General features: G+C 42.2%; 1 protein-coding gene across 3 annotated transcripts in view; it reads left to right on the top strand.

Moving 5' to 3' along the window:
• Nucleotides 1-20787, top strand: part of MAP3K13 (mitogen-activated protein kinase kinase kinase 13) — a 78268-nt gene that overhangs the window by 5478 nt on the left and 52003 nt on the right. For all 3 annotated transcript variants that reach the window (XM_075004390.1, XM_075004392.1, XM_075004389.1), the window contains exon 3: nt 16719-16864. The gene's annotated coding sequence lies outside the window, so the exon portion shown is untranslated. The remainder of the gene's footprint in view (nt 1-16718; nt 16865-20787) is intronic.

The following is a 20787-nucleotide window of genomic DNA, read 5'->3' as shown; positions in this document are numbered from 1 at the left end:
GCACCGGTTTTGAGGCTTGAGGTAGCTGGGTCAAGGGGCCCCACATTTCAAGACAGTGTTTCAGGTATGGAGCATGCACCCAAGAGAGGCCAGACTTAAAGACTGTGTGGAAGCAGCTTGTACATAGGTGACCTGAAAACACTTGGGATGGGTCTAGTACAGCAGCCAGAGGCTCTCTACAAGGGAGGACTCTGGCAGGGCTGTAATTCCTGCTTACAGGGTAAGATTCTTCTTAACCAATCACCTAGGAATTGATTTATCCTCTGGAGCAGGGAGGTTTATTTCCTTTTGAATGCAACTGCAGATGTTCTTGTTTATCCATGCAGATAGCTCTTTTCAAGCTCTTGTCTTGGACTAATGAATTTCACAGAATAATTATGCATAGGTTAAAAAATGAGTAGTAGTAGAAGTAGGCATTGGAAACTGCCATGTTTTGAATGCCCCTAAATTAAGTTCCTGACTACTTGTCCCATGACTCTTTTCAGAACAGTAGGGCAGGGCTGTTAAGCCTGTAGTATCTTAGCCATGTTCTAACTTGGCAACTGCTTTCTGCCTGGCTACTTACTAGGGATTTGAAATCCCGTTTAATGGGTTAACTGGTTAAATGGTAGCCCTCCCCAGCCACCCTCACCCACCCACAGCACGCTGGGAACCTGAGTTGCTCGGGTCCAGCTTGGTGAGCCCAGGGGACCTGGCACGGCCATGGGCTGGGGGAACTGCGGCCCTACTGGTTAACCGTAACCTGAAAGCCTCATCCATTTTGGATGAGGTTACCCACTAACACCCCTGCTACTTACATTTCCCTTTCTCTTTCACTGAGGCTTTAAGATTTAAAACCCATAATTAAATGGATTTGTTGGGTGCTGAGCACTTCTGAAAGTCAGGCCACTTATTTAGGCGCTTAAATATGTTCTTAGGATCCGGTATGTTAAAACTCATAGCCAGTTTTCTTCTCTTCCCATCCTACATCGTTGTAAATGTTTACACGATCTGAAAACAGCCGCAACACCTTGCTGGAGAAATAGCTGCTTTTTAGTGATGGATAAAGACTTATAACGCATTGGGATCTTTCAAGCTGAATACTGTTGAATAAATGTAGAATAGAACAGTTTTCCAATCTTAGGTTTCTTTAAGAAGCTTTCATCTCAGAAGAAAGTAGACAGTTGTGGCAGCAAAGCTGGTAATTCGTGGACTTCTGAAGTAAACATAGATGATTGCCAAAACATAAATTTGAAAGGGGCGTTAAATGTTTGCTTGAGGATTCAATGTGATTTCTCAGCTCTCTGAACAGTTAATACAGAGCAGGTTAGCAGCTAGGACAGAGACCTCAGAATAATTTTCCTTGTCCCAGTTAAGTCAAGAACTATTACAGTGGTAGTAATAAGCTCACGACAAGATAGACAAAAGGGTAAGAAAAATGTCTGCCCACAATTCCTGCTGGTGAGAAGAAAAGGGGGAGTCTGCATGAGTGCACCAGTGAGGCAGAGCTCGGCATTGGAGACGTAAATTGCGAGGAGTTGCAAATACCAGTGGGGATACAGGAATCTAGAGAGATCAGAAATATCAATAGTGCTACTCTCCCATTCCACAAATGAGATTCAATTTGGAGAATTCCATCCAGGGGAACTGTAAATAATATTAAATATGGGATGCAGCCTCCCAGTCACTTACTGTGGAGCCCATTGTGACTTACACTGAAGGGGGTGGAAAATGGCAACTTACCGTTCGAAGTAGCTATGGTTCTTGGAGATATTGGAGCCCGTGTGGACCCCAAGACCCACCTCTCTCCCTAAATTTGAGTGTTCAGCTATCAGGGGCTTCATGTTGTGAAGGAACGGAGGGTTACCTGTGGTGGGAACCACACTGATGACCACATCTCTACAGACCTTGGGAGGCAGGCCTGTCCTCTGCTATAGACAGCCAGCCAACCTTAAACAAATCATCACCAGCCACTACAAATCCCAAACCAGTGACTCTAGGCCTGGAACCAGCCCCTGCAACGGTCCTCACGGCCAGCTGTGCTCACATATCTATACCAGTGACATCATCTCAGGACCTGACACCAACTATGCCATCAGGGGCTCCTTTACCTGCACATCTGCTAATATAAATATGCCATCATGTGCCAGCAGTGCCCCACTGCAGTTTACATTGGCCAAACTGGACAGTCTCTCCGTAAAAGAATAAATGGACATAAATCAGACATTAGGAACGGTAATGTACAGAAGCCTGGTGGTGAACACTTCACTCTCTGGACACACAGTGGCAGATTTAAGGGTGACAGTTCTGAAGCAAAAAAAGTTTAAAAATCAAATGAAGAGAGAGATCTCTGAGCTGCAGTTATTTGCAAATTTGACTCCATTAACTGGATTAAACAGAGACTGGGAGTGGCTTGCAGCTTACAAAGACAGTTTCTCTGCTTTGGGTGCTAATAGCTCCCCATTAGACTCTGAAAAAGGCTCACATCCCCCTGTCTGATCCAACTTGTTTTTTCCTCTTTTGATAAATACTGTTGATACTGGGCCATTTCCACCTTGCTGAATAGACCTTGTCAGCTCTGGCCCTCCCTCTTATTGGGACCCCACTCTTTAAATACCCCTCTGAAACCACCCCCCTCACTCATGCATCGGATGAAGCGGGTCTTTGCCCACGAAAGCTTATGCTCCGAAATATGTTAGTCTATAAGGTGCCACAAGACTTCTCTTGTTGTTTTCGAAGCTACAGACTTTCACGACTGATACACATCTCTACAGTTTTACTGTAGAATAAATAGCCATTTCCCTCCCCTCTTCTCTTGTGTGTTACTATAGAAATAAGTATATAATGGTTTGCTTTTAATTGCGGTCCTCCTACCCTTGAACTTTGCCTCTGCTGGAATTCCCCTGTTAGGTCAGCAAAATCTATGTTTGGAGTTTCGATAGAACCTGGTTTCACCTGACATACATGCTTGGCTGATGGGCCTGAATGATATCTCTGTACCTTGACCTTTGAGTTTGTGCCAGGGGAGTGGACAAATACAGCAACTCCTGGCATGAGAAAAGCAAGTATTTAAAAAATGACAGAATCAGATCTACAGAAAAGTCTCGGTAGGTATATATTTTGCGGTGAACAGGAAACAAAACTGTCTCCATTGCTGATTGTAGTATTTTTGAGTTCTCTGAATGAATAATGCCAGCTGCTACTTGTATTTTGTCTCTGATACTATAAAAAAGTGTGTTCAAACAGGTTTTTCGGTTCAGAATAGAGCTTTGGGGTGGAGCGGAGTGTACTGTTCTTAAGATAGCAAAGGTAAAAGTGAATTACTGTTCTCACTTTAAAAATGACTTCCTTTTTTATGTAACTTAGTTTTAACCTTTGTCTTGAAAATTGACTGTTTTGTGCTCAAGCTACGTGGGCTCCTGATAACTTCAGCATACGCTTTAATGTGTTGGATAATACCCCTTTGTAGGGAGCAAGATACATTAACCAACTTCAAAAAGAAATGCAAGAACTTCCCCAGCCTTCCTAGTTGGCTCATGATCCTTGGTGCAAGGCTCTTAGCTCTGTTCCTGTTGAGGCTTTCCACTAAGCAGACTCTCTCTCTATCAGGTAAATCAAGGTTTCCAGATAGGTGTGTTTAATTTCTAAATTAACCACTTAATTGTGTCTCTGAAGATTAGAAGTTCTGTGGCACCTTATAGACTAACAGCTATTTTGCAGCATCAGCTTTCGTGGGCAAAGACCCGCTTCATCAGATGCATGAGCGGGTCTTTGCCCACGAAAGCTTATGCTCCAAAATATCTGTTAGTTTGTAAGGTGCCACAGGACTTCTTGTTTTTGAAGATACAGACTACCACGGCTACCTCTGTGATACTCTCTGAAGATTGACTTTAATTGTCCTTGTTAAAAGCTGTTTTATCACATGCACACAATTTCACTTTAGAATTGAGGGGAACTCAGCATTCCTATTAGTCATTAAACTTGATCCAAATTATCATTACCCTCCTTGCTTCTTAGCAAGCACAAGCTCACAGTGTACTTCTAAATCTGCCAGGTGGCTTTTTATGTGAGTTAAAAGTTAAGCCCCTAAACAGGATAAACTTGGTGTGTGGGAGGTTTCCAGTAGACTAGACAAGCTTAAATAGGCTCAGTGGTATTTGTAGCCAGTCACTTTGCAAATTGCTAAGACATTCCTGTTTGTTAGGGTCTTGCATTCCTAGTTTGTGCTGACGTTTGTTCTGTTCAATAGTGTTAGCACTGAATGAACCAGAAGCCGCTAGATAATGGAGCAAACAATTAAAGAATCCATTTGCAAACATTTAGGAGATAGTAAGGTGATAAGTAATAGCATGGATTTGTACGGAACAAATCATGTCAAACTAGCTGTCTTTGATAGGATAGCAAGCCTTAGGGATAATGGGGAAGCAGCGGATGTGATATACCTAGACTTCAGTAGCACATTTGATACAGTCTCGTGTGACCTTCTCATTAATAAACTATGGAAATACAGCCTAGATCAGGGGTCTGCAACCTGTGGCTCTTCAAGGACTTCTTTGTGGCTCCTAAATCTATAATTGCAAAGTTTAAAAAACAAACAAATTTGTGATTATTTTCGATGAATGGGAGACGGCTAAAAGCCCAAAAATGAACAACGCCTACCTAAACAGCAAACAAGATGCGATCTCAAAACGTTGGATAATTTCCCCTAGTGTCCTCCAGAGAGAGAGAGAGAGAAGGTTCAGGAGCAAAAATCAGGAAGACAGTGGTACAAACACACACAAACTGTGAGGGAAATGGAATATGTAAAAAGTTTGTGAACATCCTGCACTGAACACGTAGCACATTACAAATCGTTGTGTGTGTGCTGTTCTTAAAATAGGGGTTAGGAAAAAGTATGGTTCAATGGTCTTTGTTTAGGACTGTCTCATATTCCCATGCACTCTGGCTCTCAAATTATTGAGTTGTGGGGCTTTTTGTTTGTTTTTACCAAATTGGAAAAAATGGCTGCTCTTGCTATTTTGGCTGCTGACCCTGACCTAGATGAAGCTACTGTATGGTGGGTTCGTAGAGAATAGTTATCACTGGTTAGATAACTTCCTGAGAGTGGTTATCAGTGGTTCACGGTCATGCTGGAAGGGCATAACGAGTGGGATTCTGCAGGGATCAGTGTTGTAACTGGTTCTGTTCAACATCTTCATCAGTGATTTAGATAATGACAGAGGGAGTACACTTATAAAGTTTGTGGAGGATATAGAGTGCTTTGGAGGTTAGGATTATTATTCAAAAGGATCTAGGCAAACTGGAGAATTAGTTTGAGGTAAATAGGATGACATTGAACAAGGAGAACTGCAAAGTACTCCTCTTCTGAACAGTTGGTTGCACACATACAACTAAGATAGCTGAGATAGGGGAGGAATTGAGGTTTGAGCATTGGCCTTCTAAACCCAGGGTTGTGAGTTCAGTCCTTGTGGAGGCCATTTAGGGGTATGGGGCAAATAGATTTAAAAAGAAAAAATCTGTCAGGGATGGTGTTTGGCCCTGCCAGCAGAACAGGGGACTGGACTTAATGACCTCCCTAGGTCCCTTCTAACTCTGAGATGCGTGTATCTCCATATATTTAAAAATAGAATATGTCGATCTAGGGAGGAATACTGCAGAAAAGAATCTAGGGGTGATAGTGGACCACAAGCTAAATATAAGACAGCAGTGTGACACTGCTGCAAAGGTCATTCTGGGACATATTAACCAGAGTATTTTAAGCAAGAAATGAGAGTAATTCTGCTGTACTCTGCGCTGATTACGCATCATCTGAAGTCTCATGTCCAGTTCTGCGTGCCACCTTTCAGCAAAGATGTGCAGAAATTGGAGAAGGTCCAGAGAACAGCCACACAAATTATTAGAGGTCTAGAAAACATGTCTTATGAAGGGAAGTTGAAAGGTCTGGGTGTGTTTAGTCTGGAAGGATGAAGATGAGCCTAGAGAGCCAAGTGGGATCGAAGGTAGTTGTGGTTTTTTAAGATGGGAGCCACGAAAGCCTGTGTGTCTTAAGAGGAGAAAGAGCTGGAAGAGAGGGAGCAGGTAAGGAGAGGAGTAAGTGAGGACATGAGTGTGTTTAAGGGAGAACAGAAGGAGGGAGGGGCTGAGTATGGCAAATAAGAAAATAAAGGCAGAGATCAGATGAGAAACTTCTGCGTATGTGATGGGGGAGTAGGAGGAGAAAGAGCACGTAAGGCACAGTCAGCGTATGGATCTTGTTGCCAGGATATTTTGTGAAGACCAAAAGTCTGACTGGGTTCAAAAAGAATTGCCTGTGTTCTTGGAAGATAGGTCCGTTAATGCCTATTAGCCAAAATGATCACACCGTAAATTCTGGGTATCCCAGAGCCTCTGACTGCCAGCTGCTGGGACTGGAGGGCAGGATGGATCGCTCCATAATTGTCCTGTTCTGTTCATTCTCTCTGAAGTCTCTGGCTTTGACCATGGTTGGAAGACGGGCGCTGGATGGTCTGTTGTTCCGACCTGGCGTGGCCATGGGCGTTGTGGCTAAGCTATGCAGTCGATTGACTCTTGAGCGGCTGTGTGAGTGTCATGCACTTGATTAGTAGAGTCATGTACGTGCGTGGTATGCATTCATGTGGCCCTCATCAAATTTATATGAATGAAAAATGCACTTACATCAGTTGGGCACCCTAAAATGTGACAATGAACGCTGGTTAAGGACCTCTCCCAGCATGCAGTGATATCCTTCCTCTGATTGCCATTAATTTAAGTGGGAGTCATAACAAACATTAAATTAATACTATTTTTTACGGGCCTGGCATGGAACTTTTTTGTTGTAAGGCTGTGGTGGTGGTGAGACAGTGTCGCTGTCACGCTGGGTCAGCGTTCAGGATTTCATCTTAGTACCTCACTCCTGGGTTGGCAGAAGCTGGGAAAGCAGCAAGCACAAGAGGCTCTCCCCTGGGTAAGGACATTTAACATAGTTTCCTAATTGCAGCCAAAGCCATCTCCAAGGGTGGGACTTGTTGCCTTTGTAGAGAGCTGTTGCCTTTCTCAGAAAGGCCAGTGGCTGCAAAATAGGGGCTTGAAGTGGGGGAAAAAGCGGGGAATCCTGGAGACGGTGGACTTTATAAGAACCGACCATAAGAGGAAGAAAGAATTCTGGGATTCACAGGCTGCTTCTGTATTTTCTTTGTATCTCTCGCTTTGCAAATGTGTAGCAGCAACGAAGGGTCCTGTGGCACCTTATAGACTAACAGAAAAGTTTAGAGCATGAGCTTTCGTGAGTTAACTCACTTCTTCAGATGCTGGATGTGTTGAATTCGACCTTTGAGAAGTTACTGATAAGCTGTTATCAGCCAGGAGTTAAAATAACAAACCTTCCCACCTAGCTCAGTTGGATGGATAGCTCCCCGGGACACATTCATATGTACAAATGTTATACCAATTCAGGCTTGACAACCTGGCTGAAGACAAAGTTTACTTTGTGAAGAAATCAGCCACAACTGGTGGTTTCACACTGTTTATGCAGCCTGTTCCTGCATTGTAAGTATTTATTTTTTTATGCAAAACCTTTTATTTGGACCTTAATGTGATATAATGCATTTGAAATTAATTGGTCATTGCCTTGTTAGAAAGACAGTTTCCCTGAGGGATCTAAAACGGAACAGAGGAGAAATCATGACCCTGTTTGAAGTCATTGGCATCAATCCTATTGGTGTCTTACGGCCAGGAGTTCACCAGAGATGTTTGTCTCATGTGACTCTCTTGATTTTTCTATTCCTTTAAGTTCTTGCACAAGATGTGTTTTCAGGGGACTGTATTTTAACCCAAACACTAATCAAAGTTCTAAAGATATTTTATTAGGACAAGAAATGCTAGAGGGAATTCTTGATCTTTTTAGAATTGAAAGAAATTTTATCAATCAACAAGCGTGTTGTGTTGGCCTTTGTGGAATTGTGTTTTTATTAGTCTGTAGAGCTTGGAATTTACCCAAATGTTAGTCTGTGATGTTTACTATGTGTGCACATTTCAATAAATGTAAACTGGTTTACATATTTTAATAAAGTGTATGCATTTGCACTTTACTCAGTCTTGTGAGTTGTTGAGTGCCCTCAACTCCCACTAACTTGAACGAGCATTGGACAGTCTTAGCACTTTGCTGGAATAAGATTTAAAAGAGGCGTGTGTAAACTAAAGGGTAAATCATAAAACAGAGATGTTGGTAGATTAGGGACCGGGTTTAACTGACATGCCAGTACAAATGCTAGAGGCTCTGATGTCTTGTCTTCTGTTGCTCTTAACCAGAGTCATACCAGTGCTAGACTGACTGTTTAAAATCTGTTCTAGAAAAACATTATTATTTACGTAAAAAAAATTGTAATGTCATGTTGCCACGTTCCAGCCTTTATATCTTCCATTGATCTCAAGGCTCACTTCATAGTCAACTGCTCTTAAATGTCTGTATTCCTGGGCTCTTTTAAATGTATTTAAAGCTATACGGAAACCACTCATCACTCATTTTTTATTATTATAATACTTTTAGTCTTGCTTTTGTATTTTGTTTCATCTCTGCTTGTTTACATGTTGATCTATATACTCCATCTTCCCTCATGAGATATTTAAGTGCATATTGTACTGTAATCACTACTTCTTTACACTCATTCACATCTTTTCTTTTGTATCGAGCAATTTAGGTTCTTGGCATTTATACATAAAAAGGCTACTTTCACATTTGTATTTTAAGTATCAGAGCGGTAGCCCTGTTAGTCTGGGCCTGCAAAAGTAATGAGGGGTCCTGTGGCACCTTATAGACTAACAAATGTATGAGCATAAGCTTTCGTGGGCAAAGACTTGCATCTGACGAAGTGGGTCGTTGCTCACGAAAGCTTATATTTATATTTTAAGTAATTTGTCACAGACTTTTCTAAAATTGCACCTAATCCAAATGAGCCTATTAAAATATAGATGTGTACATTCTGAGCATTGTACTCATGCTAATTTTTCATTTTCAAGAAACTGCATTTGCAAAATTCTCACTGGAGTTAGTGTAGTAACACCAATTATAGTGATAATCTCCTGACTTTTTAGAGTTAATAAACACAATTCCTTCCATCTCGAGTACGTACACTGATCTAGGAAGTGTAATCAGGTTTATCTCAGTACTGTTTCTTCAGTTTTTTTTTTTTTTGGCAAACTTTCCACATTTTCAAGGACTTCACATACTGTTGTCTCATTAACTTGGGCTTCCCTCATCTCCTTTTATTCATTCTCCCATTTTATACTTAACTATATCAGTTTTCATTCGCACCTATCTTGGTGCAAGTCTGTGTGATCACTCAGTTAGTCGGTTTATTGCTGACTGCGAACAGTTTTATTCCAAAATAAGGGTATCCATACCCAGCCTTGCACCAAAACAATTGTTCTAATCAGACTTTTGTTGTTCCAGGCATGTGCGGGACCGTGAGTTGTGAAGGTGTTGCTCATTGTAGCACTGGAATTACTCCTCTAGGTTTGTTTTGCCAGGATCTAGTGTTGATTTTAGTTAATGTAGCCTTGTCTGTGGTGGGCTTGCATCTGATGGTGAGGTTGGAGTGGAGGTGGTTTGAAAAGCAGAAGAAGGGATTCAGGAAAAGTTTCCCACTGGATGTGGTCCCTTTTGACTATGGGTGCAGTTGTTGGACAGTACCCTCTCTGGGGTCCATTGCGGGGTGATAGGTGACAAGCAGAGGTGTGTGGTTGGAGGGGGTTTATTTTTGTGTTGAAGCAGGTTTTCTTGTGGCATTTGGGTGACCTTTCCAGGATGTGGTGTGCTTCTTGTTCTCTTCAGGAAGTAAGGACATTCAACAAGAGAAGTCTTGTGGCACCTTATAGACTAACAGATATTTTGGAGCATAAGCTTTTGTGGACAAAGACCAGCTTCATCAGATGCATGAGTGAGGGGGGTGGTTTCAGAGGGGTATTTAAAGAGTGGGGTCCTAGTAAGAGGGAGGGCCAGAGCTGATGAGGTCTATTCAGCAAGGTGGAAGTGGCCCAGTATCCACAGCACTTATCAAAAGAGGAAAAAACAAGTCAGATGAGACAGGGGGATGTGAACCTTTGTCAGAGTCTAATGGGGAAATATGAGCACCCAGAGCAGAGAAACTGCCCTTGTAAGCCGCGAGCCATTCCCAGTCTCTGTTTAATCCATGGTTAATGGAGTCAAATTTGCAAATAAATTGCAGCTCAGAAATTTCTCTCCATTCGACTTTTGAAATGTTTTCGTTTCAGAAGTGTTACCCTTAAATCTGCCACTGAGTGTCCAGGGAGAAGAGGGTCTTTGCCCACGAAAGCTTATGCTCCAAAATATCTGTTAGTCTATAAGGTGCCACAGGACTTCTTGTTGTTCTCGAAGCTACAGACTAACACGGCTACCTCTCTGATACTTCCTGAAGGTGGTTTTACTTTATTTACCCTCGATGTTAATGGCTGGCTGGTGGTTGGTTGCTGAATCTGTGGTGGAAATCTGAGGGATTTCAGGTCCTCTGCCCAGAGGATGAAAATATCATTGGTGTATCTCAGGTATGTCCTTGATTTGTGGTGCGTTTATCCAGAAATTCTTCAAGGCAGCCCATGAAGAAGCTGACATATTAGTGTTGTGGTACCTAGCGCTGTTCCTATGGTTTGGATAAAGGGAATGCTGCTGACTGCACAGATATAAAAGGTGAAGATGCAAGGAGTAGCTTTGACACCATCTTTGGTCTGGGTAGCTGGGCATCAGCCATTGTATTGTAAATATTTGGAGCTCCACTACTATGGTGATCAACACATCTTTCAATACCCCTGGATCCTACCCACGCGTCTCCGAACACGGGGTGCCATCCTGCAGAGCGCTGTATGGCTCAAGAACAGTGGTCTGGCTGAAATGAGTCACCACCCTTGCTCTCTGGAATGAATCCACACAGAAAAGTGATACATGACCAAATGCTTTGTCCCCTGTCCTTGAATGCTTTTCACAAAGCCATCAACGCTAAATCTGACCTCTCTTCTTAAGCTCAGACCTGCACTGGTCTTCAAAAGACGAGCCCAGGTAATGTTGCTAGGTACCATGTCATGGACAGAACAGCCACTAGATTTGTGGTTTATTTTAAGAATCTTACACTTACCTTAACCCCCGTGAGAGCTGAGCAGTGTTGACGGACCACTTGAATGAGCCCTTGCAGACTGCTTATGCCAAACAAGCTGTTCCATCTTGCGTTTACCTGCGGCCCTGTGAATGTTACCCCGGCCTGAGGAAGAGCTCTGTGCAGCTCGAAAGCTTGTCTTGTCTCTTTCGCCAACGGAAGTTGGTCCTATAAGAGATTCCCCTCCTGCAGGGGCAGCATGGGGGATGGAGGGTCATGGGTACCCCCCAAGTGCTGTGAAGGGGAGCAAGAGGCCAGCAGCTGGTGGGGTCATAACCTCTCCTCTTGCAGCCATGCTGTCTGGAAAGCTGCCTGGCGTGCTGCAGTGCAGGGAGGGAAGGTGATAATGCACTTTGTTGGGCAGCTTCCGGCAATGCTGCTTGCTGCCTGGCGCAACAGAGGGCGACGGACACCTGCCTGGCCCAGGTAAAGGGGAAGTGATGGGATGGGGAGTGCGTGTAGGCCTCGGGCGAGATGTGATGCAGGGAGAAGCTATAAAGGGGGTGGGGAGGTCACATGGCTGATGTCCCTCCCCACTAGGGGCCTATGCTCCTGTGCCTGGTTGTCTCTAATACCTGGGGACCAGCCTGGCTACAGCTACGCTCTGTGCAATAGATGTGGTGAGACCTATTATGCTTTGCTGTCATGATAAAAGCAATGAAGGTAGGATCAGGGCCAGTACTTGGATGAGTGTGTTATGGGAAGTATTGTAAAAAACTATTTTTAGAGAAAATGTGTGTGCTTGTTAGTGCACCGCTGGCGTGGGACTTGAAACTGAGTTTTGAGGTGATGTACATTTGGGAGCATTAGGTCAAGCTGTGCCCAGGATGCAGGACCCTCCACGTTGACCTGGCTTTGCATTTTAAATCGCTTCCTCAGGCTTTTTTCTTTCAGGTTCGGATTTTGGTTTCCTTGCTTTTTAATGTTTGCCATGGCCAGAAGAGGTATATTTGAACAACTCTAAGTTGAGAAAGGATTAAGTAATTGCCTTTCTTATTATGTTGTTTTTAATTTGCTGTTTTCGTAACTAGTGAAGATGGGAAATTGTAATTTAGTAAATTTCTGATTTTGATAATAGTTCACAATTATATGGTGAACAATTTCTTCAAATAAAACTTGATTTGTAACTTGCTTATGAGCAGTTCACAGTGACTATTCAGTACGTATTATTTGATCGGTTGCGCACAGCTCATATAGGGTTTTTCTGTTCCCAGTCTGGGAAAAACGTAAAACTTAGAACCAGGATTCTAGTGTGAATGTTCACAGTTACAAATTCATAGTTCACATTCTGTGACTAATTTGCAATAGTCATTTAATGGTGCCTGTTTTAGAAAACACTCCTATCAGTATATGAGCTTCCTATGACTATTCAACAAAGTGAACATGTGGGCTGGGCAATGGAAGGGCTTTGCAAATAGAAGGCTTGCTTTTGACAACAGATTTAAGCCTTTCCCAAATCGTACGACAGGGTGACTGCTCCGGATTTATATTTCCTTCTAAAATAATGATGTTGTTTGGCTGTATGGAGTCTGTGTATGCTAGAAAGATGCAAAGTCCTATAGTCAAGTTTAGTGTAAATCCAAGTATTCAGACTTGAAATAGACTTAGGAGGATGTAATATTTTCACTTGCCAACTATGTAAACATAGACTAATAGAATCCTAGGGCTTGAAGAGACCTTGGCAGGTCATTGAGTCCAGCCCCCTGCTCAAAGAAGGACCAACCTCAACTAAATCGTCCCAGCCAGGACTTTGTCAAGCCAGGACTTAAAGACCTGTAGGGATGGAGATTCCACCACCTCTCTGGGTAACATATTCCAGTGCTTCATCACCCTCCTGGGGAAATAGTTTTTCCTAATATCCATCCTCTTCAGAGCTCCTCTTCAGGAAGTTGAAGGCTACTATCAAATCACTCTCTTCTCTTCTGCAAACTACATAACCCCAAATTCATCAGCCTCTCTTCATAGGTCATGTGATCCAGACCCCTGCATCTGACAAAGTGGGTCTTTGCCCACGAAAGCTTATGCTCATACATTTCTGTTAGCCTATAAGGTGCCACAGGACCCCTCGTTGCTTTTGCAGATCTAGACTAACACGGCTACCCCTCTGATACTCATCATTTTTGTCACCTTCTGCTGAACCTGCTCCAATGCATCCACATTCTGTCTATGCTGGGGGGCCCAGAACTGGACGCAGTACTCCAGATGGGGCCTCATCAGTGCCTAGTAGAGGGGGGATAAAAACTTCTCTAGATCTCCTGGAAATGCTCCTCGTAATGCACCCCAGTATGCAGTTAGCCTTCTTGGCCACAAGGGCACACTGATGACTCTCATCCAGCCTCTCATCCACTGTAATCCCTAGGTCCTTTTCTGCCGTACTGCTACTTAACCAGTCGTTCTCCAGCCTGTAACACACCTATAATCTGATTCTGCAATGACTTGACACTGAGTAATTCATGGACTTCAAAGGAACTGAGCACAATGCATAAAGTAGATCCCTGTGTCTTTGCAAGATAAGGACCATGGGCACTTGCCTTTTAGAAGGAAAAGTGTTTGACCGTGGCCACAAAAGTGTGCTAAAGTCACTGAGTTCATCTTCAGTGTCTGTCTCCAGAGCAGACATTTTGACAATTGAAGGTATTCTGAGAGGCTTTGTATTCGCTTTAATAATGTCATTTTTTGGTGTGTGTAAAAAGAAAACCATTTCCCCCTACGTATGGGGCAGGGAGCTAAGGGTTGGAGGACCTTAATTAATTATTAGTGCTGGGTCTACTGCGAACAGTCTTTGTGTATTTGTAGCAGTCGGAGCAACTGTGCATTTTGAAGTGGTTGTGTCCAAAGTTCATTGTTTCCTGAAACTGACATGCTTTAACTATATGAGTCTGATCCATTGGCTGAGAGGAACTTTGACTTTTTCTGGGATCTTGTACTGTATCTAGATAATGGGAACATGGCAGTTTTCTACAGTGTTTGCCAGGTATAAACATGACGGAAGGAGATTAATAGTTCAGAGTTGTGCAGAGGGATATAACCAGAAGTGATGGAATATAATTAAGAAGTAGAAAATTTAGTAATGAATGCGTGGAAAACTGGGATTTCTAAAATCCATTTTGATGTGGCATATCCTTCCTTGGAAAGAATCATACACTTCATGTCCTAGGGCGCTTATTCACAGATTCCCAGTCCAGAAAGGATCATTGAGTGTATTCTCAGGCCATAGAACTCCCCACCCCACACACCCGTGCCCAAAAAAAAACCTTAGAGCACATCTTTTGGGAAAACCTCTGAGCTGGATTTAAACATTGTCAGTGATGGCAAACCCACCACAATTCATAAAACTGTGCCAGTGACTAATTCCTTTCACTGTCAAAAATTCACACCCTGTTTCCAGTCTGACTTTGTCTAGCTTGAACCTCCAGCCATAGATCATGTTATACCTTTGTCTGCTAGACTGAAGACCCCATTATTAAATACATGTTCTCTATGTAGGTACTTACAGACTGTAATCACATCACCCCTTAATCTTTGCCTTGTTGAGTCATTAGTGCCATTGTAAGCCTTCTTTGGAATGCTAGTATGTACAATTCTGGTAACCCATGCTCCAGGAAGATTAATTTAAACGGGAACAGGTGCAGAGAACAGGCACCAGGATGGTGAGGAGAATGAAGGCTTCATTTTATAGCAAGAGGCTGGAAGAACTTGTGTAAATCTAGCAAAAAGTAGGCTGAGAATGAGAAAGTTGCAGCCTGTAAATGAGTTGGTGAGGAAATACCAGGCATGATAAAAACCTGTGTAAGGTAGAGGATAGATAATGTTGGCACAAGAAAAAAATGGATATAAACTAGCAGTAAAGAAATTTGGACTAGAAGTCAGAAGATGGTGTCTGCCCATCAGGTTTGGGTGGTTCTGGGACAGCCTTCTTAATAGCATTTATGAGGGCAAACAGTTTAGTTTTGAGAGTGCTAGACAAATTTCTGAGTGGGATTGTACAATCGGATTGCTTATGATGGTAGGGAACAGGGCTCTGCAGCCCTGCCATTTGCTTCTTCTTAGTCCTGTAGGGGTCAGGAAGGGATCTCCCCACCCACACCCGGCCCTCCAGCCCCATTGGTTGGTTTTATTTTTTTAGTCTCCTTCCTCTGAAGCATCAGGATCAGCCATGGCTGGATTTGCATACAATAGGACAGGCTGCTGTGGTGTTGGATTTCAGTAGCAGGGGCCTGGCTGGTTGTTTCTTGGTCACGTGTTCCTGATGTAACTGATTTGCCATGTGGGGTTGGGATGGGATTTCTCCCCAAGTCAGACTGGCAGTGACCTTTTGAGGGTTTTTTCCTACTGCTACAGCATATGGACGTGGGTCATTTGCTACAGTTATCTGGATAGCTCTCATGTAATCATTTGCCTGTCGCTGTTGCAGGCTTTGGTATCCTGGGATCCTCTGACTTTGCACAGAGTAGTTCAGTCCCCTGTGGGTAGTAAATACTTTTCTCTAATTTAAGCAGTTGGGTTTAATGTGTGGGTGCCAGTGGCCTGTGCAATACAGATTAAATCAGGGTTCCTGAATTCCCCACCCATCGGCCGTCTATGGCTTGAGTTCTTCCCCAATCTGGCCAGTAAAATATTTAAAAATAGTTATTTAATCAGGGCTGCTCAGCTGTCAGACTAAATAACATAGTGGTTCCTTCTGGCCTTTAAGCTCTAAACTAGAACTAATGAGCTCCGTGAGTCTGTCATTATAAGCGATAAGATATTTTCTGAAACTTTAAACATTCTTGTGGATGTTTTCTGAATGCTCTCCATCTCTCAGTACCCTTATTGAATTTTTGGATATCAGAACTAGATGCAGTATTCTAGCAATAGTTACAGCAGTGCAGAATGTAAAGGTATAAGATCTCAGCCACTCAAAAGCTCCCTGTTTATGCCTTCAGGGACTGCATTAGCTCCTGTGGCATTAGCATTGTCCTGGGACTTCCTGTGCAGCTGATTGTTCCCCATGATGATCCCCAAATCTTTTCCAGAGTTACTGCTTCCCGGGATAGAGTGCCTTGCCATGCATCTCTGACCTACTTGCAACGTATACTCTTACATTTAGCCCTATTAAAACACACATTGCTTGTGCCCAGTTCACCAAGTGATCCAGATCACTTTGTATGAGTCACCTGTCCTCTTGTTTTTCACAAAGTCCCTGGTTTTTGTCATTTGCAACCTTACCATTGATGCGTATTCTGCAGGAAAATACAGAATGACCTATATTGTGGAGAACAGCCCTGTGCTATCAGGGAATGAGCTAGTAGGTCTTCTCCATCTTGGGCTTGTGTGCATCAAGTTAAGAGTGAAAGTAAGCTAGCTAATAGTAGGTGTGCTTATCTGCACAGATGTATGTCCCATGATGATGATAGAGGCCACGGCAAAGGAACACCCAGGTAATACTACTGGCCTTCACCCTGGAGGAATGAAATTTTCTTCTTGGCATTACTGATTCACTGTCTTGTTTTTGGATGTATTTTAGAGACGGTTTAATCCTCCCATTCTTGTTTAAACACAACACTGAGGGTTGTTTTTTATTTCTGTTGTTTTTAGGGAGAAGAAGCCAGTGTTGGACTGTATTTGACCTTCTTCTTGGTGCAGCTTCAGAGAGCAATTTGTTCTATCTAACCTGAAGAGGAAGCATATGGACAACAAGCCAGGAGGACATGGGCTTTCAGTGTACTTTAAGAAATGATCAGGTATGAGAACTGGTTTGTAGTTAGCTTGTGTTAACAGTGTGAGTTTAAAGAATGCAATTTCTGTAAGTGTAGTTCCAGGTATATCATCTTCTTCTTAAACAATGGCCACCTCCCATTCCTCCTGCATCTAGACATAGCGAATATGTATATTACATATTGTGGTGTCATATGAACTGACTGACTAGGGCTCAGTTGAAGGACTCAGTTGAGGTAGCTAGGGAGGGACAGATATTCAAAGGGTGGGGTACACTTTAAACTTTAAATAAGTTGTTTCATTCTGTTTCTTTTCCTAAAGGAAAGGGATTCTGTAGTCTAACCTTTTTCAGATGTGTCTGCATGTGGTTCAGGTGTTTCAGAATATATATGGGGTCTGGAGTCTTCAACATCTGTGCAGTATTGTATGTTGATTAGGAAGTGATATTACATAAGCATATGCCAGTTGTTAAATCTATATCATAGGTACAGTGTTTACTGTTCAGTGTTGTCTGTTTTATATTCTGAAATAAAATAATTGTTTAAAATAAAAAATTGAAAACTGCTTGCGATGGGATGCAGTCACAGATGGTCCCTGGGGATGTTCCTTGGTGTGTTGATCATGCCACTGATCCCCATCATTTTGGTTTCTGGGACTCCCCACCACCGGGTCATGCTGAGCCAGATCCCTTGGTGTCTTCCAGCAAAGGCACAGAGGTGGGGTTGCCCCACCCCTGCAGAGCGATGCAGATACTGTTTAACCACAGCTCTGGGTGGATGCAGTTTTATGGCACAGTGCCTGGGAAATCAATCCCCAGAAGGAATCAAAACACCAAACAAATCAGTCTCTCTCTCTGCAAAGGAGTTGACCAGGGTGGGCTCATTAGGTAAGCCTCCTTTATCAATGAAAGGGAGATATACACAGAGGTAGCCCTCCCTAGGTAGTAATAATTTATACTGGGCTTGATTACAAAAAACAAAACAGTTTTTATTAACCAAAACAGTTGGATTTAAGTGGGTCTAAGAAAACAAGAATATCAAAGTGAGTTATCAAATTAAAATAAAAGAAAGCATAGCTATTTCTGTTCCATTAAGGATTTAATTACTTGTGACTTCTTACCCTGAGCAGCTCTTTACTTATCAGGAGAAAGCTTCACGTCAGGAATGATCTTGCCCTGACTTGTCTTCAGGTCATTATGAAGTTCTCTCTCTCCCTCTCGTAGGGTTTTTCAGGAAATTTCCAATTCAGACTGAAGATTAAAGTTGGAGGAACCCCAGGGCGCTCTTTATACCTTTCTCCTGTAGAGGGATTTCTGTTCTTTGTGCAAAAGTATACTGCAAAGAGGAGATTGTCTCATGAGTGGAATCGCCAGCCAAAAAGGACAGGGACAATCTGCCATTTCCTACTTGCTGGCCTGTATGTAGACAAAGTTTTTTCAGATGTGGAGTACCGCCCATTAAGGTTTTTTGTCACTAACTTCTGCTACCTCCTCACAAGCCATACTCTCACAATAGTAGAGTAGCCATATTGTTTGTTGAGGTCTTCATGGAGACAAACCTTTGAAACATAAATATGTAGACAATAACTTCAACTACAAAAATGATGCATGCAGAAAAATAGGATTTACTGATCCTGCAGATTATGCCATTGAAAACAATAGGTTACAAGACACATTTTGTCCAAAGCGTATCTGAGTTATGCATATTTATATTCATAAACCATTTTCCGTAAAGTATGGGAGAGGGTGTGTCACACTATTGTTACCAGATAATGATCTTTTGCCACATAAATGTTTACAGGAAGTTGCTATTTATTTTGAAATTAGCTTGATAAATGTGGCAGTGAAACAATAGCTGGTTATAATGCTAAATATTTGTGTTTTCATTACTTTAGATAAGTCTTGCTTGAGTTGACCAAATAGAGAACAAGTTAACTTTAAAATACAGATTTTTGAAAGTATATTTTGATTACCAAGGGGTCAGTTCTGGGGCCAGTGCTGGCATAAGAGAGTATGCTAGAAAAGTTTGAGAGGATACCAAACTGGGAGGGGTTGCAAGTGTTTTGGAGTGATAGGGTCCTAATTAAAGAAGATCTGGACAAACTGAAGAAGTGGTCAGCAAATAGGACGAAGTTTAATAAGGGCAACTGCAAAGTCCTCCACTTAGGGAGGCCCAGTTTCATATATACAGAATATGAAGGGATTCCCTAAGAAGGGGTAGTGCAGAAAGGGATCTAGGGGTCATAGTGGACCACAAGCTGAGTATGAGTCAATCCTTTTAGACACGCCAGCAGGATTCCTGATAGATAATTGCTACTTTGAGATCTGTCAGCTAGCAAGTTCATAACCTATTTAATGTGTGCTTTATTGCTCTTGTATAGTGCTAAATTTTTAATGAGAATGTCATGTTGTAATAAGTAAAAAATGCCTGTAAAAATCCCAAGTCTCTTACACCTGCACAACTACTTTTAGTCTTGTAATGTCATCCAAGAAAGATATAAAGTTTGCTTGACCAGACCTATTCTCTGTAAAACCATATACAATGGCGTTAATTATGTTCCTCTCTCTTAAAATTCTTTTCATCAGTTGAATTTCAGCTTTTCTTTTTGGCCTGGGATTAATATCAGACTAGTCAGCTTATATTTACCTCCTGGTGATTGCTCCTTTTTAGAACAGCGATAGTATTCTTCAGTTTATTAATGTAAGTAGGCCAAACATTTCCTCAGCCAACTCTTTTAGGACTGTTGTGTATTTGATATCCAAGCCTGGTGATTTTATAATGTTTAACACATTCATTGGTTAGTAACTGCCTGGAAAGTACTTATCACATGAAGGCTGATGATCCTGCTGTCTTTCAAATAAAGAAAATAAATATTCATTGGACCCTGCAGACACTGAGTCGCTAGCGGTTTTATCCTTGCCATTTAGTAAGGGAGCATATCATTGCTAGGATTTCGTTTGTTCGTGAGGTACTTAAAAATAAATAAATAAATAAAACCAAACCTCCGTGTGTGCTATCCCTGCCAACCATGAATTTTTCCCTGATGACTTTAGCATTCCTTATCAACTTTCTCAATTTTCTATACTGCATAACTTGTTTATATTGCTCGCTCTCTCTGTCCTGTTTTTTCCGTATGTTTTTTATGTTGCTTTTTAAATTTCTAGTAGTTGCATTCACTTTGCTGATAAACCTCTCTTTTTGGCTGGCTAATAAAATCTGCTTACAGCTGTAGAACTCCCAACTTTTATTCACATCTTCTGTCTAAGTTTTTATTCTCAACCTATTTCTTTTAATTTTCCTCAGCTTTGGAAAATTAGCCTTTTTGAAGCACGTAGCGATTTATATTTCTGATTGTACTGTCCTCAGTTTAATTTATTGACTGTAAGGTCATAATCACTGGTCTGTGGACAACCACCTACTACCTGTCCAATTATTAATTCATCTTTATTCGTCATAGTGAAGTCCAAAATAGTTACTTTGTAGCAAATCCTTCTGTGAGTGAGCTCTGATACAGTCTTGGGGATTCCCAGTTTTTCTCTCTTCCACCTCATCTGCTTATCGCCTCTTCAGCCTGACTTTTTAGAACCAATAGAAGATATGTTCTCCTCCAAAATCTACCCCTCTTCTGCCAAATCAACTTCCTGTTCTTTCCCTCTTCCCATTTCTTCCCCGCCTTCCTACATTTCTTCCTTTGCATTTCTTCTTTCCTCACCTTCCTTCCTGTTTTCTGTTCTTCTCTCTTGCTCTTCTTGCCTACTCTGATTCTTCCTATCACGTTTCTCTAAGTCCTATCCGCCCTTCTGTTGGGGACAGAACCTAAAACCTTTGTTTTGTTGGCGGCCTGAGTCCCCAGAGGGAGCTGGAGGCCACTGTTGTTTCTATCACAGAAGAGCACGGTTGTATATCTGCTATGAAGCTGAAGTGGGCAGGTGTGCTCTGGAGGACAAAAG

The sequence above is a fragment of the Carettochelys insculpta genome, chromosome 10 (genome assembly GCF_033958435.1).
Source record: "Carettochelys insculpta isolate YL-2023 chromosome 10, ASM3395843v1, whole genome shotgun sequence".
Classification (NCBI taxonomy): domain Eukaryota; kingdom Metazoa; phylum Chordata; order Testudines; family Carettochelyidae; genus Carettochelys; species Carettochelys insculpta.
This window is presented reverse-complemented; position numbering and strand designations above follow the sequence as displayed.